The sequence below is a fragment of the Callionymus lyra genome, chromosome 1, assembly GCF_982586985.1.
Source record: "Callionymus lyra chromosome 1, fCalLyr1.hap1.1, whole genome shotgun sequence".
Classification (NCBI taxonomy): domain Eukaryota; kingdom Metazoa; phylum Chordata; class Actinopteri; order Syngnathiformes; family Callionymidae; genus Callionymus; species Callionymus lyra.
In genome coordinates this window covers 45,242,990-45,260,584 of record NC_141818.1, presented here as the reverse complement: position 1 = coordinate 45,260,584, position 17,595 = coordinate 45,242,990, and the positions used below count along the sequence as shown (strand labels likewise).

Below are 17,595 nucleotides of genomic sequence, written 5' to 3'. Positions count from 1 at the left end.
CATGATAACCGATAGTCTCGTTCCGTGACACATTTAATCCGGCTGAAAGTGGCCTCGTGCGGACGGACTGGAACTGACCAGAGACCGGCCTGACTTCAGACTTAAGCTGATCTCGCACCACAGGACGATGAGATCACTCCGGTGATGTCATGTGTGGCATACTTGTGGTGCAATCCTGTTGTGGTCTAATACTTCATCGGTCATCTACATCTAGGAAGAGCATTAGTGGAAAAAGCCATTCAAGAAAAAAAAAAACGTTGTAAAAAACACCCTTGTTGATTAGAAAGTTTAGGTAACAGAGTATAGGTGCCAAAAAGATAGGGGGCACCCAGATTTGAACTGAGGACCTCTTGATCTGCAGTCAAATGCTCTACCACTGAGCTATACCCCCTTTTGGATTCTGATAAAGTAGTATTTGGATGTTTCTACATGAGATATCTAGCTGTTAGCTTACAATTATTATTATATATATATAATATATATTATTATACACTATACGTATACGCCATACTTAAATTGATGCTAAAAGATAATCAAAATATAAAGTATACTCATCACTAATCAACATTTCACTCCAGACGGATACACTGTTTCAAGACAAGCTTGAAACAGAATTAGAGATACGACACCAGTTATTTAAAACATCTGTTTATCTGCCACACCTTGAATCGTAGATCAAAGAACGAGGCAAGACACCTCCGAGAAAGGGGGGCTAAAAGACGGAAACCCCCACTCGAGAACATTTGAATAATTAGGTAACAGGAAGGATGTCTCGCTACGGGTGATCGGTGGCACGAGGGAACTTGAAAGAACCATTTAGACGGGAAGGGACGACCTCAGGGGCGGGAAATTTGCCTTAAATATAGCGATGATTCTACAGATCAGGACCTTTTCTCCCGGGGCTATTGACCTGTACAGTCGCCGGAAGAAAGTGTGTCCGATCGTAAAGCTTGTATTTAGTTTGACTTGAAGCGGCAAATAAACGACCCGTGACACACTCTTGATTGACCATCTTTCTCCACGAAGCGAAGCATTAAGAACCGGAAAGGGAAGTGACGGCGTGTTGGAGCGACCGGAGAGGACTCCGTGTTTTGACCGTTTTATAGCTGTGTTTGGAAAAAGATCATTGCTAGAAACAGTTTGTGATGAGGGGAAGGTTGTGTCAAAAATAATGGGCAGTGAAAAGTAAGGGGGCACCCAGATTTGAACTGGGGACCTCTTGATCTGCAGTCAAATGCTCTACCACTGAGCTATACCCCCTTTGAGTTGTTGAAAAAGTAGTACTTTGATGTTTGAATGTGATATATCTAGCTCTGGTTGGAAAAACATCATTGTAAGAAACACCGTTGGTGATGAGGGGAATGTTGTGTCAAAAATGTTGGGCAGTGAAAGGTAAGGGGGCATCCAGATTTGAACTGGGGACCTCTTGATCTGCAGTCAAATGCTCTACCACTGAGCTATACCCCCTTTTGGATTCTGATAAAGTAGTATTTGGATGTTTCTACATGAGATATCTAGCTGTTAGCTTACAATTATTATACACTATACGTATACGCCATACTTAAATTGATGCTAAAAGATAATCAAATTATAAAGTATACTCATCACTAATCAACATTTCAATCCAGACGGATAAACTGTTTCAAGACAAGCTAGAAACAGAATTAGAGATACGACACCAGTTATTTAAAACATCTGTTTATCTGCCACACCTTGAATCGTAGATCAAAGAACGAGGCAAGACACCCCCGAGAAAGGGGGGCTAAAAGACGGAAACCCCCACCCGAGAACATTTGAATAATTAGGTAACAGGAAGGATGTCTCGTTACGGGTGACCGGTGGCACAGGGAACTTGAAAGAACCATTTAGACGGGAAGGGACGACCTCAGGGGCGGGAAATTTGCCTTAAATATAGCGATGTTTCTACAGATGAGGACCTTTTCTCCCGGGGCTATTGACCTGTACAGTCGCCGGAAGAAAGTGTGTCCGATCGTAAAGCTTGTATTTAGTTTGACTTGAAGCGGCAAATAAACGACCCGTGACACACTCTTGATTGACCATCTTTCTCCACGAAGCGAAGCATTAAGAACCGGAAAGGGAAGTGACGGCGTGTTGGAGCGACCGGAGAGGACTCCGTGTTTTGACCGTTTTATAGCTGTGTTTGGAAAAAGATCATTGTTAGAAACAGTTTGTGATGAGGGGAAGGTTGTGTCAAAAATAATGGGCAGTGAAAAGTAAGGGGGCACCCAGATTTGAACTGGGGACCTCTTGATCTGCAGTCAAATGCTCTACCACTGAGCTATACCCCCTTTGAGTTGTTGAAAAAGTAGTACTTTGATGTTTGAACGTGATATATCTAGCTCTGGTTGGAAAAACATCATTGTTAGAAACAGTTTGTGATGAGGGGAAGGTTGTGTCAAAAATAATGGGCAGTGAAAAGTAAGGGGGCACCCAGATTTGAACTGGGGACCTCTTGATCTGCAGTCAAGCTCTACCACTGAGCTATACCCCCTTGAATTTGTTGAAAAAGTAGTACTTTGATGTTTGAATGTGATATATCTAGCTCTGGTTGGAAAAAAATTGTAAGAAACACCGTTCAGCTTTTTATAAAGTAGTATTTGGATGCTTGTACATGGGATATCAAGCTGTGTTTGGAAAAAGATCATTGTTAGAAACAGTTTGTGATGAGGGGAAGGTTGTGTCAAAAACGCTGGGCAGTGAAAAGTAAGGGGGCACCCAGATTTGAACTGGGGACCTCTTGATCTGCAGTCAAATGCTCTACCACTGAGCTATACCCCCTTTAATTTGTTGAAAAAGTAGTAGTTTGATGTTTGAACGTGATATATCTAGCTCTGGTTGGAAAAACATCATTGTTAGAAACAGTTTGTGATGAGGGGAAGGTTGTGTCAAAAATAATGGGCAGTGAAAAGTAAGGGGGCACCCAGATTTGAACTGGGGACCTCTTGATCTGCAGTCAAATGCTCTACCACTGAGCTATACCCCCTTTGAGTTGTTGAAAAAGTAGTACTTTGATGTTTGAACGTGATATATCTAGCTCTGGTTGGAAAAACATCATTGTTAGAAACAGTTTGTGATGAGGGGAAGGTTGTGTCAAAAATAATGGGCAGTGAAAAGTAAGGGGGCACCCAGATTTGAACTGGGGACCTCTTGATCTGCAGTCAAGCTCTACCACTGAGCTATACCCCCTTGAATTTGTTGAAAAAGTAGTACTTTGATGTTTGAATGTGATATATCTAGCTCTGGTTGGAAAAAAATTGTAAGAAACACCGTTCAGCTTTTTATAAAGTAGTATTTGGATGCTTGTACATGGGATATGAAGCTATGTTTGGAAAAAGATCATTGTTAGAAACAGTTTGTGATGAGGGGAAGGTTGTGTCAAAAACGCTGGGCAGTGAAAAGTAAGGGGGCACACAGATTTGAACTGGGGACCTCTTGATCTGCAGTCAAATGCTCTACCACTGAGCTATACCCCCTTTAATTTGTTGAAAAAGTAGTAGTTTGATGTTTGAACGTGATATATCTAGCTCTGGTTGGAAAAACATCATTGTTAGAAACAGTTTGTGATGAGGGGAAGGTTGTGTCAAAAATAATGGGCAGTGAAAAGTAAGGGGGCACCCAGATTTGAACTGGGGACCTCTTGATCTGCAGTCAAATGCTCTACCACTGAGCTATACCCCCTTTAACTTGTTGAAAAAATAGTACTTTGATGTTTGAACGTGATATATCTAGCTCTGGTTGGAAAAACATCATTGTTAGAAACAGTTTGTGATGTTGTGTCAAAAATAATGGGCAGTGAAAAGTAAGGGGGCACCCAGATTTGAACTGGGGACCTCTTGATCTGCAGTCAAATGCTCTACCACTGAGCTATACCCCCTTGAATTTGTTGAAAAAGTAGTACTTTGATGTTTGAACGTGATATATCTAGCTCGGAAAAAGATCATCGTAAGAAACACTGTTGGTGATATATCTAGCTCTGGTTGGAAAAAGATCATTGTTAGAAACAGTTTGTGATGAGGGGAAGGTTGTGTCAAAAATAATGGGCAGTGAAAAGTAAGGGGGCACCCAGATTTGAACTGGGGACCTCTTGATCTGCAGTCAAATGCTCTACCACTGAGCTATACCCCCTGGAATTTGTTGAAAAAGTAGTACTTTGATGTTTGAACGTGATATATCTAGCTCTCGGAAAAAGATCATCGTAAGAAACACTGTTGGTGATATATCTAGCTCTGGTTGGAAAAAGATCATTGTTAGAAACAGTTTGTGACGAGGGGAAGGTTGTGTCAAAAATGTTGGGCAGTGAAAAGTAAGGGGGCACCCAGATTTGAACTGGGGACCTCTTGATCTGCAGTCAAATGCTCTACCACTGAGCTATACCCCCTTTAATTTGTTGAAAAAGTAGTAGTTTGATGTTTGAACGTGATATATCTTGCGCTCATTGTAAGAAACACCGTTGGTGATGAGGGAAGGTTGTGTCAAAAACGCTGGGCAGTGAAAAGTAAGGGGGCACCCAGATTTGAAGTGGGGACCTCTTGATCTGCAGTCAAATGCTCTACCACTGAGCTATACCCCCTTTGATTTGTTGAAAAAGTAGTAGTTTGATGTTTGAACGTGATATATCTAGCTCTGGTTGGAAGAAGATCATAGTAAGAAACACCGTTGGTGATGAGGGAAGGTTGTGTCAAAAACGCTGGGCAGTGAAAAGTAAGGGGGCACCCAGATTTGAAGTGGGGACCTCTTGATCTGCAGTCAAATGCTCTACCACTGAGCTATACCCCCTTTAATTTGTTGAAAAAGTAGTAGTTTGATGTTTGAACGTGATATATCTAGCTCTCATTGTAAGAAACACCGTTGGTGATGAGGGAAGGTTGTGTCACAGATTATTTGTGCTGGAAAGTAAGGGGGCACCCAGATTTGAACTGGGGACCTCTTGATCTGCAGTCAAATGCTCTACCACTGAGCTATACCCCCTTTAACTTGTTGAAAAGTAGTACTTTGATATTTGAACGTGATATATCTAGCTCTCGGAAAAAGATCATCGTAAGAAACACTGTTGGTGATGAGGGAAGGTTGTGTCAAAAACGCTGGGCAGTGAAAAGTAAGGGGCACCCAGATTTGAAGTGGGGACCTCTTGTTCTGCAGTCAAATGCTCTACCACTGAGCTATACCCCCTTGAATTTGTTGAAAAAGTAGTAGTTTGATGTTTGAACGTGATATATCTAGCTCTCGGAAAAAGATCATCGTATGACACTGTTGGTGATATATCTAGCTCTGGTTGGAAAAACATCATAGTAAGAAACACTGTTGGTGATGAGGGGAAGGTTGTGTCAAAAATGCTGGGCAGTGAAAAGTAAGGGGGCACCCAGATTTGAACTGGGGACCTCTTGATCTGCAGTCAAATGCTCTACCACTGAGCTATACCCCCTTTAACTTGTTGAAAAAGTAGTAGTTTGATGTTTGAACGTGATATATCTAGCTCTGGTTGGAATAACATCATTGTAAGAAACACCGTTGGTGATGAGGGGAAGGTTGTGTCAAAAATGTTGGGCAGTGAAAGGTAAGGGGGCACCCAGATTTGAACGGGGGACCTCTTGATCTGCAGTCAAATGCTCTACCACTGAGCTATAACCCCTTGAATTTGTTGAAAAAGTAGTAGTTTGATGTTTGAACGTGATATATTTAGCTCTCGTAAGAAACACCGTTGGTGATGAGGGAAGGTTGTGTCAAAAACGCTGGGCAGTGAAAAGTAAGGGGGCACCCAGATTTGGACTGGGGACCTCTTGATCTGCAGTCAAATGCTCTACCACTGAGCTATACCCCCTTTAATCTGTTGAAAAAGTAGTACTTTGTTGTTTGAACGTAATATATCCACAGTAGCTCTGGTTGGAAAAAGATCATAGTAAGAAACACTGTTGGTGATGAGGGGAAGGTTGTGTCAAAGATGATGAGCTGTGAAAGGTAAGGGGGCACCCAGATTTGAACTGGGGACCTCTTGATCTGCAGGCAAATGCTCTACCACTGAGCTATACCCCCTTTAATTTGTTGAAAAAGTAGTAGTTTGATGTTTGAACGTGATATATCTAGCTCTGGTTGGAAAAACATCATTGTTAGAAACAGTTTGTGATGAGGGGAAGGTTGTGTCAAAAATGTTGGGCAGTGAAAGGTAAGGGGGCACCCAGATTTGAACTGGGGACCTCTTGATCTGCAGTCAAATGCTCTACCACTGAGCTATACCCCCTTTAATTTGTTGAAAAAGTAGTACTTTGTTGTTTGAACGTGATATATTTAGCTCTGGTTGGAAAATGATCATTGTTAGAAACACTGTTGGTGATGAGGGGAAGGTTGTGTCAAAGATGATGAGCTGTGAAAGGTAAGGGGGCACCCAGATTTGAAGTGGGGACCTCTTGATCTGCAGTCAAATGCTCTACCACTGAGCTATACCCCCTTTAATTTGTTGAAAAAGTAGTAGTTTGATGTTTGAACGTGATATATCTAGCTCTGGTTGGAAAAACATCATAGTAAGAAACACCGTTGGTGATGAGGGAAGGTTGTGTCAAAAACGCTGAGCAGTGAAAAGTAAGGGGGCACCCAGATTTGAACTGGGGACCTCTTGATCTGCAGTCAAATGCTCTACCACTGAGCTATACCCCCTTTAACTTGTTGAAAAAGTAGTAGTTTGATGTTTGAACGTGATATATCTAGTTCTGGTTGGAAAATCATCATTGTAAGAAACACTGCTGGTGATGAGGGAAGGTTGTGTCAAAAACCCTGGGCAGTGAAAAGTAAGGGGGCACCCAGATTTGAACTGGGTACCTCTTGATCTGCAGTCAAATGCTCTACCACTGAGCTATACCCCCTGGAATGTGTTGAAAGAGTAGTAGTTTGATGTTTGAACGTGATATATCTAGCTCTCGGAAAAAGATCATCGTAAGAAACACTGTTGGTGATATATCTAGCTCTGGTTGGAAAAACATCATAGTAAGAAACACTGTTGGTGATGAGGGGAAGGTTGTGTCAAAAATGCTGGGCAGTGAAAAGTAAGGGGGCACCCAGATTTGAACTGGGGACCTCTTGATCTGCAGTCAAATGCTCTACCACTGAGCTATACCCCCTTTAACTTGTTGAAAAAGTAGTAGTTTGATGTTTGAACGTGATATATCTAGCTCTGGTTGGAAAAACATCATTGTAAGAAACACCGTTGGTGATGAGGGGAAGGTTGTGTCAAAAATGTTGGGCAGTGAAAGGTAAGGGGGCACCCAGATTTGAACGGGGGACCTCTTGATCTGCAGTCAAATGCTCTACCACTGAGCTATAACCCCTTGAATTTGTTGAAAAAGAAGTAGTTTGATGTTTGAACGTGATATATTTAGCTCGTAAGAAACACCGTTGGTGATGAGGGAAGGTTGTGTCAAAAACGCTGGGCAGTGAAAAGTAAGGGGGCACCCAGATTTGGACTGGGGACCTCTTGATCTGCAGTCAAATGCTCTACCACTGAGCTATACCCCCTTTAATCTGTTGAAAAAGTAGTACTTTGTTGTTTGAACGTAATATATCTACAGTGCCTTGCGAAAGTATTCGGCCCCCTTGAACCTTTCAACATTTCGCCACATTTCAGGCTTCAAACATAAAGATATAAAATTTTAATTCATTGTCATGAATCAACAACAAGTGGGACACAATCGTGAAGTGGAAGGAAATTTATTGGATAATTTAAACTTTTTTAACAAATAAAAAACTGAAAAGTGGGGCGTGCAATATTATTCGGCCCCTTTACTTTCAGTGCAGCAAACTCACTCCAGAAGTTCAGTGAGGATCTTTGAATGATCCAATGTTGTCCTAAATGACTGATGATGATAAATAGAATGCACCTGTGTGTAATCAAGTCTCCGTATAAATGCACCTGCTCTTTGATAGTCTCAGGGTTCTGTTTAAAGGGCAGAGAGAACCATGAAGACAAAGGAACACACCAGGCAGGTCCGAGATACTGTTGTGGAGAAATTTAAAGCCGGATTTGGATACAAAAAGATTTCCCAAGCTTTAAACATCTCAAGGAGCACTGTGCAAGCAATTATATTGAAATGGAAGGAGTATCAGACCACTGCAAATCTACCAAGACCCGGCCGTCCCTCCAAACTTTCATCTCAAACAAGGAGAAGACTGATCAGAGATGCAGCCAAGAGGCCCATGATCACTCTGGATGAACTGCAGATAACTACAGCTGAGGTGGGAGAGTCTGTCCATAGGACAACAATCAGTCGTGCACTGCACAAATCTGGCCTTTATGGAAGAGTGGCAAGAAGAAAGCCATTTCTCAAAGATATCTATAAAAAGTCTCGTTTAAAGTTTGCCACAAGCCACCTGGGAGACACACCAAACATCTGGAAGAAGGTGCTCTGGTCAGATGAAACCAAAATCGAACTTTTTGGCCACAATGCAAAACGATATGTTTGGCGTAAAAGCAACACAGCTCATCACCCTGAACACACCATCCCCACTGTCAAACATGGTGGTGGCAGCATCATGGTTTGGGCCTGCTTTTCTTCAGCAGGGACAGGGAAGATGGCTAAAATTGATGGGAAGATGGAAGGAGCCAAATACAAGACCATTCTGGAAGAAAACCTGTTGGAGTCTGCAAAAGACCTGAGACTGGGACGGAGATTTATCTTCCAACAGGACAATGATCCAAAACATAAAGCCAAATCTACAATGGAATGGTTCACAAATAGACGTATCCAGGTGTTAGAATGGCCAAGTCAAAGTCCAGACCTGAATCCAATCGAGAATCTGTGGAAAGAGCTGAAGACTGCTGTTCACAAACGCTCTCCATCCAACCTCACTGAGCTCGAGCTGTTTTGCAAGGAAGAATGGGCAAGAATTCCAGTCTCTCGATGTGCAAAACTGATAGAGACATACCCCAAGCGACTTGCAGCTGTAATTGCAGCAAAAGATGGCGCTACAAAGTATTAGTGCAAGGGGGCCGAATAATATTGCACGCCCCACTTTTCAGTTTTTCTTGATCTGCAGTCAAATGCTCTACCACTGAGCTATACCCCCTTTAATTTGTTGAAAAAGTAGTAGTTTGATGTTTGAACGTGATATATTTAGTTCTGGTTGGAAAATGATCATTGTTAGAAACAGTTTGTGATGAGGGGAAGGTTGCGTCAAAAATGTTGGGCAGTGAAAGGTAAGGGGGCACCCAGATTTGAACTGGGGACCTGTTGATCTGCAGTCAAATGCTCTACCACTGAGCTATAATCCCTTTAACTTGTTGAAAAAGTAGTTTTTGGATGCTTGTACATTGGATATCAAGCTGTGTTTGGAAAAAGATCATTGTTAGAAACAGTTTGTGACGAGGGGAAGGTTGTGTCAAAAATGTTGGGCAGTGAAAGGTAAGGGGGCACCCAGATTTGAACTGGGGACCTCTTGATCTGCAGTCAAATGCTCTACCACTAAGCTATACCCCCTTTAATCTTTTGAAAAAGTAGTAGTTTGATGTTTGAACGTGATATATTTAGCTCTGGTTGGAAAATGATCATTGTTAGAAACAGTTTGTGATGAGGGGAAGGTTGTGTCAAAAATGATGGGCAGTGAAAGGTAAGGGGGCACCCAGATTTGAACTGGGGACCTCTTGATCTGCAGTCAAATGCTCTACCACTGAGCTATACCCCCTTTCAGTTGGTGATGAAGTGGTATTTGGATTTTTGATCATGGGATATCAATCTGTGTTTTGAAAAAGATCATTGTTAGAAACAGTTTGTGACGAGGGGAAGGTTGTGTCAAAAATGTTGGGCAGTGAAAGGTAAGGGGGCACCCAGATTTGAACTGGGGACCTCTTGATCTGCAGTCAAATGCTCTACCACTGAGCTATACCCCCTTGAATTTGTTGAAAAATTAGTACTTTGATGTTTGAATGTGATATATCTAGCTCTGGTTGGAAAAACGTCATTGTAAGAAACACCGTTGGTGATGAGGGAAGGTTGTGTCAAAAACGCTGGGCAGTGAAAAGTAAGGGGGCACCCAGATTTGAACTGGGGACCTCTTGATCTGCAGTCAAATGCTCTACCACTGAGCTATACCCCCTTTAATTTGTTGAAAAAGTAGTACTTTGTTGTTTGAACGTAATATATCTAGCTCTGGTTGGAAGAAGATCATAGTAAGAAACACTGTTTGTGATGAGGGGAAGCTTGTGTCAAAGATGATGAGCTGTGAAAGGTAAGGGGGCACCAAGATTTGAACTGGGGACCTCTTGATCTGCAGTCAAATGCTCTACCACTGAGCTATACCCCCTTTCAGTTGGTGACAAAGTGGTATTTGGATTTTTGATCATGGGATATCAATCTGTGTTTTGAAAAAGATCATTGTTAGAAACAGTTTATGATGAGGGGAAGGTTGTGTCAAAAATGTTGGGCAGTGAAAGGTAAGGGGGCACCCAGATTTGAACTGAGGACCTCTTGATCTGCAGTCAAATGCTCTACCACTGAGCTATACCCCCTTTAATTTGTTGAAAAAGTAGTAGTTTGATGTTTGAACGTGATATATTTAGTTCCTGTTGGAAAATGATCATTGTTAGAAACAGTTTGTGATGAGGGGAAGGTTGTGTCAAAAGTGATGGGCAGTGAAAGGTAAGGGGGCACCCAGATTTGAACTGGGGACCTCTTGATCTGCAGTCAAATGCTCTACCACTGAGCTATACCCCCTTGAATTCTTGGAAAATTAGTACTTTGATGTTTGAATGTGATATATCTAGCTCTGGTTGGAAAAAAATTGTAAGAAACACCGTTAAGCTTTTTATAAAGTAGTATTTGGATGCCTGTACATTGGATATCAAGCTGTGTTTGGAAAAAGATCATTGTTAGAAACAGGTTGTGACAAGGGGAAGGTTGTGTCAAAAATGTTGGGCTGTGAAAGGTAAGGGGGCACCCAGATTTGAACTGGGGACCTGTTGATCTGCAGTCAAATGCTCTACCACTGAGCTATAATCCCTTTAACTTGTTGAAAAAGTAGTTTTTGGATGCTTGTACATTGGATATCAAGCTGTGTTTGGAAAAAGATCATTGTTAGAAACAGTTTGTGACGAGGGGAAGGTTGTGTCAAAAATGTTGGGCAGTGAAAGGTAAGGGGGCACCCAGATTTGAACTGGGGACCTCTTGATCTGCAGTCAAATGCTCTACCACTGAGCTATACCCCCTTTAATCTTTTGAAAAAGTAGTAGTTTGATATTTGAACGTGATATATTTAGCTCTGGTTGGAAAATGATCATTGTTAGAAACAGTTTGTGATGAGGGCAAGGTTGTGTCAAAAATGATGGGCAGTGAAAGGTAAGGGGGCACCCAGATTTGAACTGGGGACCTCTTGATCTGCAGTCAAATGCTCTACCACTGAGCTATACCCCCTTTCAGTTGGTGACAAAGTGGTATTTGGATTTTTGATCATGGGATATCAATCTGTGTTTTGAAAAAGATCATTGTTAGAAACAGTTTGTGACGAGGGGAAGGTTGTGTCAAAAATGTTGGGCAGTGAAAGGTAAGGGGGCACCCAGATTTGAACTGGGGACATCTTGATCTGCAGTCAAATGCTCTACCACTGAGCTATACCCCCTTTAATTTGTTGAAAAAGTAGTAGTTTGATGTTTGAACGTGATATATCTAGCTCTGGTTGGAAAAACATCATTGTAAGAAACACCGTTGGTGATGAGGGAAGGTTGTGTCAAAAACGCTGGGCAGTGAAAAGTAAGGGGGCACCCAGATTTGAACTGGGGACCTCTTGATCTGCAGTAAAATGCTCTACCACTGAGCTATACCCCCTTTAATTTGTTGAAAAAGTTGTACTTTGTTGTTTGAACGTAATATATCTAGCTCTGGTTGGAAGAAGATCATAGTAAGAAACACTGTTTGTGATGAGGGGAAGCTTGTGTCAAAGATGATGACCTGTGAAAGGTAAGGGGGCACCAAGATTTGAACTGGGGACCTCTTGATCTGCAGTCAAATGCTCTACCACTGAGCTATACCCCCTTTCAGCTGGTGACAAAGTGGTATTTGGATTTTTGATCATGGGATATCAATCTGTGTTTTGAAAAAGATCATTGTTAGAAACAGTTTGTGACGAGGGGAAGGTTGTGTCAAATATGTTGGGCAGTGAAAGGTAAGGGGGCACCCAGATTTGAACTGGGGACCTCTTGATCTGCAGTCAAATGCTCTACCACTGAGCTATACCCCCTTTAATTTGTTGAAAAAGTAGTAGTTTGATGTTTGAATGTGATATATTTAGTTCCTGTTGGAAAATGATCATTGTTAGAAACAGTTTGTGATAAGGGGAAGGTTGTGTCAAAAGTGATGGGCAGTGAAAGGTAAGGGGGCACCCAGATTTGAACTGGGGACCTCTTGATCTGCAGTCAAATGCTCTACCACTGAGCTATACCCCCTTTAATTTGTTGAAAAATAAGAAGTTTGATGTTTGAACGTGATATATTTAGCTCTGGTTGGAAAATGATCATTGTTAGAAACAGTTTGTGATGAGGGGAAGGTTGTGTCAAAAATGATGGGCAGTGAAAGGTAAGGGGGCACCCAGATTTAAACTGGGGACCTCTTGATCTGCCGTCAAATGCTCTACCACTGAGCTATACCCCCTTTCAGTTGGTGACAAAGTGGTATTTGGATTTTTGATCATGGGATATCAATCTGTGTTTTGAAAATGATCATTGTTAGAAACAGTTTGTGACGAGGGGAAGGTTGTGTCAAATATGTTGGGCAGTGAAAGGTAAGGGGGCACCCAGATTTGAACTGGGGACCTCTTGATCTGCAGTCAAATGCTCTACCACTGAGCTATACCCCCTTTAATTTGTTGAAAAAGTAGTTTTTTGATGTTTGAACGTGATATATTTAGCTCTGGTTGGAAAATGATCATTATTAGAAACAGTTTGTGATGAGGGGAAGGTTGTGTCAAAAATGTTGGGCAGTGAAAGGTAAGGGGGCACCCAGATTTGAACTGGGGACCTCTTGATCTGCAGTCAAATGCTCTACCACTGAGCTATACTCCCTTTCAGCTTGTGACAAAGTGGTATTTGGATTTTTGATCATGGGATATCAATATGTGTTTGGAAAAAGATCATTGTTAGGAACAGTTTGTGATGAGGGGAAGGTTGTGTCAAAGATGATGAGCTGTGAAAGGTAAGGGGGCACCCAGATTTGAACTGGGGACCTCTTGATCTGCAGTCAAATGCTCTACCACTGAGCTATAATCCCTTTAACTTGTTGAAAAAGTAGTTTTTGGATGCTTGTACATTGGATATCAAGCTGTGTTTGGAAAAAGATCATTGTTAGAAACAGTTTGTGACGAGGGGAAGGTTGTGTCAAAAATGTTGGGCAGTGAAAGGTAAGGGGCACCCAGATTTGAACTGGGGACCCCTTGATCTGCAGTCAAATGCTCTACCACTGAGCTATACCCCCTTGAATTTGTTGAAAAATTAGTACTTTGATGTTTGAATGTGATATATCTAGCTCTGGTTGGAAAAACGTCATTGTAAGAAACACCGTTGGTGATGAGGGAAGGTTGTGTCAAAAACGCTGGGCAGTGAAAAGTAAGGGGGCACCCAGATTTGAACTGAGGACCTCTTGATCTGCAGTCAAATGCTCTACCACTGAGCTATACCCCCTTTAATTTGTTGAAAAAGTAGTAGTTTGATGTTTGAACGTGATATATTTAGTTCCTGTTGGAAAATGATCATTGTTAGAAACAGTTTGTGATGAGGGGAAGGTTGTGTCAAAAGTGATGGGCAGTGAAAGGTAAGGGGGCACCCAGATTTGAACTGGGGACCTCTTGATCTGCAGTCAAATGCTCTACCACTGAGCTATACCCCCTTGAATTTGTTGAAAAATTAGTACTTTGATGTTTGAATGTGATATATCTAGCTCTGGTTGGAAAAAAATTGTAAGAAACACCGTTAAGCTTTTTATAAAGTAGTATTTGGATGCCTGTACATTGGATATCAAGCTGTGTTTGGAAAAAGATCATTGTTAGAAACAGGTTGTGACAAGGGGAAGGTTGTGTCAAAAATGTTGGGCTGTGAAAGGTAAGGGGGCACCCAGATTTGAACTGGGGACCTGTTGATCTGCAGTCAAATGCTCTACCACTGAGCTATAATCCCTTTAACTTGTTGAAAAAGTAGTTTTTGGATGCTTGTACATTGGATATCAAGCTGTGTTTGGAAAAAGATCATTGTTAGAAACAGTTTGTGACGAGGGGAAGGTTGTGTCAAAAATGTTGGGCAGTGAAAGGTAAGGGGGCACCCAGATTTGAACTGGGGACCTCTTGATCTGCAGTCAAATGCTCTACCACTAAGCTATACCCCCTTTAATCTTTTGAAAAAGTAGTAGTTTGATGTTTGAACGTGATATATTTAGCTCTGGTTGGAAAATGATCATTGTTAGAAACAGTTTGTGATGAGGGGAAGGTTGTGTCAAAAATGATGGGCAGTGAAAGGTAAGGGGGCACCCAGATTTGAACTGGGGACCTCTTGATCTGCAGTCAAATGCTCTACCACTGAGCTATACCCCCTTTCAGTTGGTGATGAAGTGGTATTTGGATTTTTGATCATGGGATATCAATCTGTGTTTTGAAAAAGATCATTGTTAGAAACAGTTTGTGACGAGGGGAAGGTTGTGTCAAAAATGTTGGGCAGTGAAAGGTAAGGGGGCACCCAGATTTGAACTGGGGACATCTTGATCTGCAGTCAAATGCTCTACCACTGAGCTATACCCCCTTTAATTTGTTGAAAAAGTAGTAGTTTGATGTTTGAACGTGATATATCTAGCTCTGGTTGGAAAAACATCATTGTAAGAAACACCGTTGGTGATGAGGGAAGGTTGTGTCAAAAACGCTGGGCAGTGAAAAGTAAGGGGGCACCCAGATTTGAACTGGGGACCTCTTGATCTGCAGTCAAATGCTCTACCACTGAGCTATACCCCCTTTAATTTGTTGAAAAAGTTGTACTTTGTTGTTTGAACGTAATATATCTAGCTCTGGTTGGAAGAAGATCATAGTAAGAAACACTGTTTGTGATGAGGGGAAGCTTGTGTCAAAGATGATGACCTGTGAAAGGTAAGGGGGCACCAAGATTTGAACTGGGGACCTCTTGATCTGCAGTCAAATGCTCTACCACTGAGCTATACCCCCTTTCAGCTGGTGACAAAGTGGTATTTGGATTTTTGATCATGGGATATCAATCTGTGTTTTGAAAAAGATCATTGTTAGAAACAGTTTGTGACGAGGGGAAGGTTGTGTCAAATATGTTGGGCAGTGAAAGGTAAGGGGGCACCCAGATTTGAACTGGGGACCTCTTGATCTGCAGTCAAATGCTCTACCACTGAGCTATACCCCCTTTAATTTGTTGAAAAAGTAGTAGTTTGATGTTTGAATGTGATATATTTAGTTCCTGTTGGAAAATGATCATTGTTAGAAACAGTTTGTGATAAGGGGAAGGTTGTGTCAAAAGTGATGGGCAGTGAAAGGTAAGGGGGCACCCAGATTTGAACTGGGGACCTCTTGATCTGCAGTCAAATGCTCTACCACTGAGCTATACCCCCTTTAATTTGTTGAAAAAGAAGAAGTTTGATGTTTGAACGTGATATATTTAGCTCTGGTTGGAAAATGATCATTGTTAGAAACAGTTTGTGATGAGGGGAAGGTTGTGTCAAAAATGATGGGCAGTGAAAGGTAAGGGGGCACCCAGATTTAAACTGGGGACCTCTTGATCTGCCGTCAAATGCTCTACCACTGAGCTATACCCCCTTTCAGTTGGTGACAAAGTGGTATTTGGATTTTTGATCATGGGATATCAATCTGTGTTTTGAAAAAGATCATTGTTAGAAACAGTTTGTGACGAGGGGAAGGTTGTGTCAAATATGTTGGGCAGTGAAAGGTAAGGGGGCACCCAGATTTGAACTGGGGACCTCTTGATCTGCAGTCAAATGCTCTACCACTGAGCTATACCCCCTTTAATTTGTTGAAAAAGTAGTTTTTTGATGTTTGAACGTGATATATTTAGCTCTGGTTGGAAAATGATCATTATTAGAAACAGTTTGTGATGAGGGGAAGGTTGTGTCAAAAATGTTGGGCAGTGAAAGGTAAGGGGGCACCCAGATTTGAACTGGGGACCTCTTGATCTGCAGTCAAATGCTCTACCACTGAGCTATACCCCCTTTCAGCTTGTGACAAAGTGGTATTTGGATTTTTGATCATGGGATATCAATATGTGTTTGGAAAAAGATCATTGTTAGGAACAGTTTGTGATGAGGGGAAGGTTGTGTCAAAGATGATGAGCTGTGAAAGGTAAGGGGGCACCCAGATTTGAACTGGGGACCTCTTGATCTGCAGTCAAATGCTCTACCACTGAGCTATAATCCCTTTAACTTGTTGAAAAAGTAGTTTTTGGATGCTTGTACATTGGATATCAAGCTGTGTTTGGAAAAAGATCATTGTTAGAAACAGTTTGTGACGAGGGGAAGGTTGTGTCAAAAATGTTGGGCAGTGAAAGGTAAGGGGCACCCAGATTTGAACTGGGGACCCCTTGATCTGCAGTCAAATGCTCTACCACTGAGCTATACCCCCTTGAATTTGTTGAAAAATTAGTACTTTGATGTTTGAATGTGATATATCTAGCTCTGGTTGGAAAAACGTCATTGTAAGAAACACCGTTGGTGATGAGGGAAGGTTGTGTCAAAAACGCTGGGCAGTGAAAAGTAAGGGGGCACCCAGATTTGAACTGAGGACCTCTTGATCTGCAGTCAAATGCTCTACCACTGAGCTATACCCCCTTTAATTTGTTGAAAAAGTAGTAGTTTGATGTTTGAACGTGATATATTTAGTTCCTGTTGGAAAATGATCATTGTTAGAAACAGTTTGTGATGAGGGGAAGGTTGTGTCAAAAGTGATGGGCAGTGAAAGGTAAGGGGGCACCCAGATTTGAACTGGGGACCTCTTGATCTGCAGTCAAATGCTCTACCACTGAGCTATACCCCCTTGAATTTGTTGAAAAATTAGTACTTTGATGTTTGAATGTGATATATCTAGCTCTGGTTGGAAAAAAATTGTAAGAAACACCGTTAAGCTTTTTATAAAGTAGTATTTGGATGCCTGTACATTGGATATCAAGCTGTGTTTGGAAAAAGATCATTGTTAGAAACAGGTTGTGACAAGGGGAAGGTTGTGTCAAAAATGTTGGGCTGTGAAAGGTAAGGGGGCACCCAGATTTGAACTGGGGACCTGTTGATCTGCAGTCAAATGCTCTACCACTGAGCTATAATCCCTTTAACTTGTTGAAAAAGTAGTTTTTGGATGCTTGTACATTGGATATCAAGCTGTGTTTGGAAAAAGATCATTGTTAGAAACAGTTTGTGACGTGGGGAAGGTTGTGTCAAAAATGTTGGGCAGTGAAAGGTAAGGGGGCACCCAGATTTGAACTGGGGACCTCTTGATCTGCAGTCAAATGCTCTACCACTGAGCTATACCCCCTTTAATCTTTTGAAAAAGTAGTAGTTTGATGTTTGAACGTGATATATTTAGCTCTGGTTGGAAAATGAT

The 17,595-nt window shown here is 41.8% G+C and overlaps 67 non-coding genes across 67 annotated transcripts; all 67 read right to left on the bottom strand.

Moving 5' to 3' along the window:
- Window positions 1-319: 319 nt before the first annotated feature.
- On the bottom strand, window positions 320-391 carry trnac-gca (transfer RNA cysteine (anticodon GCA)). Its single transcript has one exon. It is a non-coding gene; the product is annotated as a tRNA-Cys (tRNA).
- Window positions 392-1,188: 797 nt separating this feature from the next.
- trnac-gca (transfer RNA cysteine (anticodon GCA)) lies at window positions 1,189-1,260 on the bottom strand. Its single transcript has one exon. It is a non-coding gene; the product is annotated as a tRNA-Cys (tRNA).
- A 135-nt stretch (window positions 1,261-1,395) lies between these two features.
- Window positions 1,396-1,467, bottom strand: trnac-gca (transfer RNA cysteine (anticodon GCA)). Its single transcript has one exon. It is a non-coding gene; the product is annotated as a tRNA-Cys (tRNA).
- A 770-nt stretch (window positions 1,468-2,237) lies between these two features.
- Window positions 2,238-2,309, bottom strand: trnac-gca (transfer RNA cysteine (anticodon GCA)). Its single transcript has one exon. It is a non-coding gene; the product is annotated as a tRNA-Cys (tRNA).
- Window positions 2,310-2,442: 133 nt separating this feature from the next.
- trnac-gca (transfer RNA cysteine (anticodon GCA)) lies at window positions 2,443-2,512 on the bottom strand. The gene has a single exon. It is a non-coding gene; the product is annotated as a tRNA-Cys (tRNA).
- A 215-nt stretch (window positions 2,513-2,727) lies between these two features.
- trnac-gca (transfer RNA cysteine (anticodon GCA)) lies at window positions 2,728-2,799 on the bottom strand. Its single transcript has one exon. It is a non-coding gene; the product is annotated as a tRNA-Cys (tRNA).
- A 133-nt stretch (window positions 2,800-2,932) lies between these two features.
- trnac-gca (transfer RNA cysteine (anticodon GCA)) lies at window positions 2,933-3,004 on the bottom strand. The gene has a single exon. It is a non-coding gene; the product is annotated as a tRNA-Cys (tRNA).
- Window positions 3,005-3,137: 133 nt separating this feature from the next.
- On the bottom strand, window positions 3,138-3,207 carry trnac-gca (transfer RNA cysteine (anticodon GCA)). The gene has a single exon. It is a non-coding gene; the product is annotated as a tRNA-Cys (tRNA).
- A 215-nt stretch (window positions 3,208-3,422) lies between these two features.
- trnac-gca (transfer RNA cysteine (anticodon GCA)) lies at window positions 3,423-3,494 on the bottom strand. The gene has a single exon. It is a non-coding gene; the product is annotated as a tRNA-Cys (tRNA).
- A 133-nt stretch (window positions 3,495-3,627) lies between these two features.
- Window positions 3,628-3,699, bottom strand: trnac-gca (transfer RNA cysteine (anticodon GCA)). Its single transcript has one exon. It is a non-coding gene; the product is annotated as a tRNA-Cys (tRNA).
- Window positions 3,700-3,823: 124 nt separating this feature from the next.
- trnac-gca (transfer RNA cysteine (anticodon GCA)) lies at window positions 3,824-3,895 on the bottom strand. Its single transcript has one exon. It is a non-coding gene; the product is annotated as a tRNA-Cys (tRNA).
- A 179-nt stretch (window positions 3,896-4,074) lies between these two features.
- Window positions 4,075-4,146, bottom strand: trnac-gca (transfer RNA cysteine (anticodon GCA)). The gene has a single exon. It is a non-coding gene; the product is annotated as a tRNA-Cys (tRNA).
- Window positions 4,147-4,327: 181 nt separating this feature from the next.
- trnac-gca (transfer RNA cysteine (anticodon GCA)) lies at window positions 4,328-4,399 on the bottom strand. Its single transcript has one exon. It is a non-coding gene; the product is annotated as a tRNA-Cys (tRNA).
- A 120-nt stretch (window positions 4,400-4,519) lies between these two features.
- trnac-gca (transfer RNA cysteine (anticodon GCA)) lies at window positions 4,520-4,591 on the bottom strand. Its single transcript has one exon. It is a non-coding gene; the product is annotated as a tRNA-Cys (tRNA).
- Window positions 4,592-4,725: 134 nt separating this feature from the next.
- Window positions 4,726-4,797, bottom strand: trnac-gca (transfer RNA cysteine (anticodon GCA)). Its single transcript has one exon. It is a non-coding gene; the product is annotated as a tRNA-Cys (tRNA).
- A 120-nt stretch (window positions 4,798-4,917) lies between these two features.
- On the bottom strand, window positions 4,918-4,989 carry trnac-gca (transfer RNA cysteine (anticodon GCA)). Its single transcript has one exon. It is a non-coding gene; the product is annotated as a tRNA-Cys (tRNA).
- Window positions 4,990-5,371: 382 nt separating this feature from the next.
- Window positions 5,372-5,443, bottom strand: trnac-gca (transfer RNA cysteine (anticodon GCA)). The gene has a single exon. It is a non-coding gene; the product is annotated as a tRNA-Cys (tRNA).
- A 135-nt stretch (window positions 5,444-5,578) lies between these two features.
- On the bottom strand, window positions 5,579-5,650 carry trnac-gca (transfer RNA cysteine (anticodon GCA)). Its single transcript has one exon. It is a non-coding gene; the product is annotated as a tRNA-Cys (tRNA).
- A 117-nt stretch (window positions 5,651-5,767) lies between these two features.
- trnac-gca (transfer RNA cysteine (anticodon GCA)) lies at window positions 5,768-5,839 on the bottom strand. The gene has a single exon. It is a non-coding gene; the product is annotated as a tRNA-Cys (tRNA).
- Window positions 5,840-5,979: 140 nt separating this feature from the next.
- trnac-gca (transfer RNA cysteine (anticodon GCA)) lies at window positions 5,980-6,051 on the bottom strand. The gene has a single exon. It is a non-coding gene; the product is annotated as a tRNA-Cys (tRNA).
- Window positions 6,052-6,184: 133 nt separating this feature from the next.
- On the bottom strand, window positions 6,185-6,256 carry trnac-gca (transfer RNA cysteine (anticodon GCA)). Its single transcript has one exon. It is a non-coding gene; the product is annotated as a tRNA-Cys (tRNA).
- A 135-nt stretch (window positions 6,257-6,391) lies between these two features.
- Window positions 6,392-6,463, bottom strand: trnac-gca (transfer RNA cysteine (anticodon GCA)). Its single transcript has one exon. It is a non-coding gene; the product is annotated as a tRNA-Cys (tRNA).
- Window positions 6,464-6,597: 134 nt separating this feature from the next.
- Window positions 6,598-6,669, bottom strand: trnac-gca (transfer RNA cysteine (anticodon GCA)). The gene has a single exon. It is a non-coding gene; the product is annotated as a tRNA-Cys (tRNA).
- A 134-nt stretch (window positions 6,670-6,803) lies between these two features.
- trnac-gca (transfer RNA cysteine (anticodon GCA)) lies at window positions 6,804-6,875 on the bottom strand. The gene has a single exon. It is a non-coding gene; the product is annotated as a tRNA-Cys (tRNA).
- A 183-nt stretch (window positions 6,876-7,058) lies between these two features.
- Window positions 7,059-7,130, bottom strand: trnac-gca (transfer RNA cysteine (anticodon GCA)). Its single transcript has one exon. It is a non-coding gene; the product is annotated as a tRNA-Cys (tRNA).
- Window positions 7,131-7,265: 135 nt separating this feature from the next.
- trnac-gca (transfer RNA cysteine (anticodon GCA)) lies at window positions 7,266-7,337 on the bottom strand. The gene has a single exon. It is a non-coding gene; the product is annotated as a tRNA-Cys (tRNA).
- Window positions 7,338-7,452: 115 nt separating this feature from the next.
- trnac-gca (transfer RNA cysteine (anticodon GCA)) lies at window positions 7,453-7,524 on the bottom strand. The gene has a single exon. It is a non-coding gene; the product is annotated as a tRNA-Cys (tRNA).
- A 1,681-nt stretch (window positions 7,525-9,205) lies between these two features.
- trnac-gca (transfer RNA cysteine (anticodon GCA)) lies at window positions 9,206-9,277 on the bottom strand. The gene has a single exon. It is a non-coding gene; the product is annotated as a tRNA-Cys (tRNA).
- A 133-nt stretch (window positions 9,278-9,410) lies between these two features.
- On the bottom strand, window positions 9,411-9,482 carry trnac-gca (transfer RNA cysteine (anticodon GCA)). The gene has a single exon. It is a non-coding gene; the product is annotated as a tRNA-Cys (tRNA).
- Window positions 9,483-9,615: 133 nt separating this feature from the next.
- Window positions 9,616-9,687, bottom strand: trnac-gca (transfer RNA cysteine (anticodon GCA)). The gene has a single exon. It is a non-coding gene; the product is annotated as a tRNA-Cys (tRNA).
- Window positions 9,688-9,820: 133 nt separating this feature from the next.
- On the bottom strand, window positions 9,821-9,892 carry trnac-gca (transfer RNA cysteine (anticodon GCA)). Its single transcript has one exon. It is a non-coding gene; the product is annotated as a tRNA-Cys (tRNA).
- Window positions 9,893-10,026: 134 nt separating this feature from the next.
- trnac-gca (transfer RNA cysteine (anticodon GCA)) lies at window positions 10,027-10,098 on the bottom strand. The gene has a single exon. It is a non-coding gene; the product is annotated as a tRNA-Cys (tRNA).
- A 135-nt stretch (window positions 10,099-10,233) lies between these two features.
- trnac-gca (transfer RNA cysteine (anticodon GCA)) lies at window positions 10,234-10,305 on the bottom strand. The gene has a single exon. It is a non-coding gene; the product is annotated as a tRNA-Cys (tRNA).
- A 133-nt stretch (window positions 10,306-10,438) lies between these two features.
- On the bottom strand, window positions 10,439-10,510 carry trnac-gca (transfer RNA cysteine (anticodon GCA)). Its single transcript has one exon. It is a non-coding gene; the product is annotated as a tRNA-Cys (tRNA).
- A 133-nt stretch (window positions 10,511-10,643) lies between these two features.
- trnac-gca (transfer RNA cysteine (anticodon GCA)) lies at window positions 10,644-10,715 on the bottom strand. Its single transcript has one exon. It is a non-coding gene; the product is annotated as a tRNA-Cys (tRNA).
- A 214-nt stretch (window positions 10,716-10,929) lies between these two features.
- trnac-gca (transfer RNA cysteine (anticodon GCA)) lies at window positions 10,930-11,001 on the bottom strand. The gene has a single exon. It is a non-coding gene; the product is annotated as a tRNA-Cys (tRNA).
- Window positions 11,002-11,134: 133 nt separating this feature from the next.
- Window positions 11,135-11,206, bottom strand: trnac-gca (transfer RNA cysteine (anticodon GCA)). Its single transcript has one exon. It is a non-coding gene; the product is annotated as a tRNA-Cys (tRNA).
- A 133-nt stretch (window positions 11,207-11,339) lies between these two features.
- On the bottom strand, window positions 11,340-11,411 carry trnac-gca (transfer RNA cysteine (anticodon GCA)). The gene has a single exon. It is a non-coding gene; the product is annotated as a tRNA-Cys (tRNA).
- Window positions 11,412-11,544: 133 nt separating this feature from the next.
- trnac-gca (transfer RNA cysteine (anticodon GCA)) lies at window positions 11,545-11,616 on the bottom strand. Its single transcript has one exon. It is a non-coding gene; the product is annotated as a tRNA-Cys (tRNA).
- Window positions 11,617-11,750: 134 nt separating this feature from the next.
- Window positions 11,751-11,822, bottom strand: trnac-gca (transfer RNA cysteine (anticodon GCA)). The gene has a single exon. It is a non-coding gene; the product is annotated as a tRNA-Cys (tRNA).
- Window positions 11,823-11,957: 135 nt separating this feature from the next.
- On the bottom strand, window positions 11,958-12,029 carry trnac-gca (transfer RNA cysteine (anticodon GCA)). The gene has a single exon. It is a non-coding gene; the product is annotated as a tRNA-Cys (tRNA).
- Window positions 12,030-12,162: 133 nt separating this feature from the next.
- On the bottom strand, window positions 12,163-12,234 carry trnac-gca (transfer RNA cysteine (anticodon GCA)). Its single transcript has one exon. It is a non-coding gene; the product is annotated as a tRNA-Cys (tRNA).
- A 133-nt stretch (window positions 12,235-12,367) lies between these two features.
- On the bottom strand, window positions 12,368-12,439 carry trnac-gca (transfer RNA cysteine (anticodon GCA)). Its single transcript has one exon. It is a non-coding gene; the product is annotated as a tRNA-Cys (tRNA).
- Window positions 12,440-12,572: 133 nt separating this feature from the next.
- trnac-gca (transfer RNA cysteine (anticodon GCA)) lies at window positions 12,573-12,644 on the bottom strand. Its single transcript has one exon. It is a non-coding gene; the product is annotated as a tRNA-Cys (tRNA).
- Window positions 12,645-12,777: 133 nt separating this feature from the next.
- On the bottom strand, window positions 12,778-12,849 carry trnac-gca (transfer RNA cysteine (anticodon GCA)). Its single transcript has one exon. It is a non-coding gene; the product is annotated as a tRNA-Cys (tRNA).
- Window positions 12,850-12,982: 133 nt separating this feature from the next.
- Window positions 12,983-13,054, bottom strand: trnac-gca (transfer RNA cysteine (anticodon GCA)). Its single transcript has one exon. It is a non-coding gene; the product is annotated as a tRNA-Cys (tRNA).
- A 133-nt stretch (window positions 13,055-13,187) lies between these two features.
- trnac-gca (transfer RNA cysteine (anticodon GCA)) lies at window positions 13,188-13,259 on the bottom strand. The gene has a single exon. It is a non-coding gene; the product is annotated as a tRNA-Cys (tRNA).
- Window positions 13,260-13,391: 132 nt separating this feature from the next.
- Window positions 13,392-13,463, bottom strand: trnac-gca (transfer RNA cysteine (anticodon GCA)). The gene has a single exon. It is a non-coding gene; the product is annotated as a tRNA-Cys (tRNA).
- A 134-nt stretch (window positions 13,464-13,597) lies between these two features.
- On the bottom strand, window positions 13,598-13,669 carry trnac-gca (transfer RNA cysteine (anticodon GCA)). The gene has a single exon. It is a non-coding gene; the product is annotated as a tRNA-Cys (tRNA).
- Window positions 13,670-13,802: 133 nt separating this feature from the next.
- trnac-gca (transfer RNA cysteine (anticodon GCA)) lies at window positions 13,803-13,874 on the bottom strand. Its single transcript has one exon. It is a non-coding gene; the product is annotated as a tRNA-Cys (tRNA).
- Window positions 13,875-14,089: 215 nt separating this feature from the next.
- Window positions 14,090-14,161, bottom strand: trnac-gca (transfer RNA cysteine (anticodon GCA)). Its single transcript has one exon. It is a non-coding gene; the product is annotated as a tRNA-Cys (tRNA).
- Window positions 14,162-14,294: 133 nt separating this feature from the next.
- Window positions 14,295-14,366, bottom strand: trnac-gca (transfer RNA cysteine (anticodon GCA)). Its single transcript has one exon. It is a non-coding gene; the product is annotated as a tRNA-Cys (tRNA).
- Window positions 14,367-14,499: 133 nt separating this feature from the next.
- trnac-gca (transfer RNA cysteine (anticodon GCA)) lies at window positions 14,500-14,571 on the bottom strand. The gene has a single exon. It is a non-coding gene; the product is annotated as a tRNA-Cys (tRNA).
- Window positions 14,572-14,704: 133 nt separating this feature from the next.
- Window positions 14,705-14,776, bottom strand: trnac-gca (transfer RNA cysteine (anticodon GCA)). Its single transcript has one exon. It is a non-coding gene; the product is annotated as a tRNA-Cys (tRNA).
- Window positions 14,777-14,910: 134 nt separating this feature from the next.
- On the bottom strand, window positions 14,911-14,982 carry trnac-gca (transfer RNA cysteine (anticodon GCA)). Its single transcript has one exon. It is a non-coding gene; the product is annotated as a tRNA-Cys (tRNA).
- A 135-nt stretch (window positions 14,983-15,117) lies between these two features.
- trnac-gca (transfer RNA cysteine (anticodon GCA)) lies at window positions 15,118-15,189 on the bottom strand. Its single transcript has one exon. It is a non-coding gene; the product is annotated as a tRNA-Cys (tRNA).
- A 133-nt stretch (window positions 15,190-15,322) lies between these two features.
- trnac-gca (transfer RNA cysteine (anticodon GCA)) lies at window positions 15,323-15,394 on the bottom strand. Its single transcript has one exon. It is a non-coding gene; the product is annotated as a tRNA-Cys (tRNA).
- Window positions 15,395-15,527: 133 nt separating this feature from the next.
- Window positions 15,528-15,599, bottom strand: trnac-gca (transfer RNA cysteine (anticodon GCA)). Its single transcript has one exon. It is a non-coding gene; the product is annotated as a tRNA-Cys (tRNA).
- Window positions 15,600-15,732: 133 nt separating this feature from the next.
- On the bottom strand, window positions 15,733-15,804 carry trnac-gca (transfer RNA cysteine (anticodon GCA)). Its single transcript has one exon. It is a non-coding gene; the product is annotated as a tRNA-Cys (tRNA).
- Window positions 15,805-15,937: 133 nt separating this feature from the next.
- trnac-gca (transfer RNA cysteine (anticodon GCA)) lies at window positions 15,938-16,009 on the bottom strand. The gene has a single exon. It is a non-coding gene; the product is annotated as a tRNA-Cys (tRNA).
- Window positions 16,010-16,142: 133 nt separating this feature from the next.
- On the bottom strand, window positions 16,143-16,214 carry trnac-gca (transfer RNA cysteine (anticodon GCA)). Its single transcript has one exon. It is a non-coding gene; the product is annotated as a tRNA-Cys (tRNA).
- Window positions 16,215-16,347: 133 nt separating this feature from the next.
- Window positions 16,348-16,419, bottom strand: trnac-gca (transfer RNA cysteine (anticodon GCA)). The gene has a single exon. It is a non-coding gene; the product is annotated as a tRNA-Cys (tRNA).
- A 132-nt stretch (window positions 16,420-16,551) lies between these two features.
- On the bottom strand, window positions 16,552-16,623 carry trnac-gca (transfer RNA cysteine (anticodon GCA)). Its single transcript has one exon. It is a non-coding gene; the product is annotated as a tRNA-Cys (tRNA).
- Window positions 16,624-16,757: 134 nt separating this feature from the next.
- On the bottom strand, window positions 16,758-16,829 carry trnac-gca (transfer RNA cysteine (anticodon GCA)). Its single transcript has one exon. It is a non-coding gene; the product is annotated as a tRNA-Cys (tRNA).
- A 133-nt stretch (window positions 16,830-16,962) lies between these two features.
- On the bottom strand, window positions 16,963-17,034 carry trnac-gca (transfer RNA cysteine (anticodon GCA)). The gene has a single exon. It is a non-coding gene; the product is annotated as a tRNA-Cys (tRNA).
- A 215-nt stretch (window positions 17,035-17,249) lies between these two features.
- trnac-gca (transfer RNA cysteine (anticodon GCA)) lies at window positions 17,250-17,321 on the bottom strand. The gene has a single exon. It is a non-coding gene; the product is annotated as a tRNA-Cys (tRNA).
- A 133-nt stretch (window positions 17,322-17,454) lies between these two features.
- trnac-gca (transfer RNA cysteine (anticodon GCA)) lies at window positions 17,455-17,526 on the bottom strand. Its single transcript has one exon. It is a non-coding gene; the product is annotated as a tRNA-Cys (tRNA).
- Window positions 17,527-17,595: the final 69 nt, after the last annotated feature.